This window comes from Triticum aestivum, chromosome 5B, assembly GCF_018294505.1.
Source record: "Triticum aestivum cultivar Chinese Spring chromosome 5B, IWGSC CS RefSeq v2.1, whole genome shotgun sequence".
NCBI lineage: Eukaryota > Viridiplantae > Streptophyta > Magnoliopsida > Poales > Poaceae > Triticum > Triticum aestivum.
The window spans coordinates 529,214,881-529,215,546 of record NC_057807.1 but is presented as its reverse complement, the minus strand read 5'-3'; positions in this window follow the sequence as shown (position 1 = coordinate 529,215,546).

Here is a 666-nt window from a genome sequence, read left to right as displayed (position 1 = left end):
CCAATGATTCAGAGTTTTTAGATCTTGATGAAAAAATTGGTAAAGTGGGATTGAAGAGGTCAAAACTTTACATAGCAATGAACCCACTATTTTGGATTTCAAGGAATTTAATTATGATAATTGTTTTTTAATAGATTGTATTTCTTTGTTGCAATCCGTGTTAAATTCTCTGCAAGCTTATAGTCAAAATAAGGCTTTTACCAAACATATCATTGATGCTTTAATGCAATCCTATGAAGAAAAGCTTGAATTAGAAGTTTCTATCCCTAGTAAACTTTATGATGAGTGGGAACCTACTATTAAAATTAAAATTAAATACCATGAATGCTATGCTTTGTGTGATTTGGGTGCTAGTGTTTCCACGATTCCAAAAACTTTGTGTTATGTGTTAGGTTTCCGTGAATTTGATGATTGTTCTTTAAACTTGCACCTTGCGGATTCCACCATTAAGAAACCTATGGGAAAAATTAATGATGTTCTTATTGTTGCAAATAGGAATTATGTGCTCGTAGATTTCATTGTCCTTGATATAGATTGCAATCCTTCATGTCCTATTACTCTTGATAGACCTTTCCTTAGAACGATTGGTGCAATTATTGATATGAAAGAAGAGAATATTAGATTCCAATTTCCATTAAGGAAAGGCATGGAATACTTTCCTAGAAA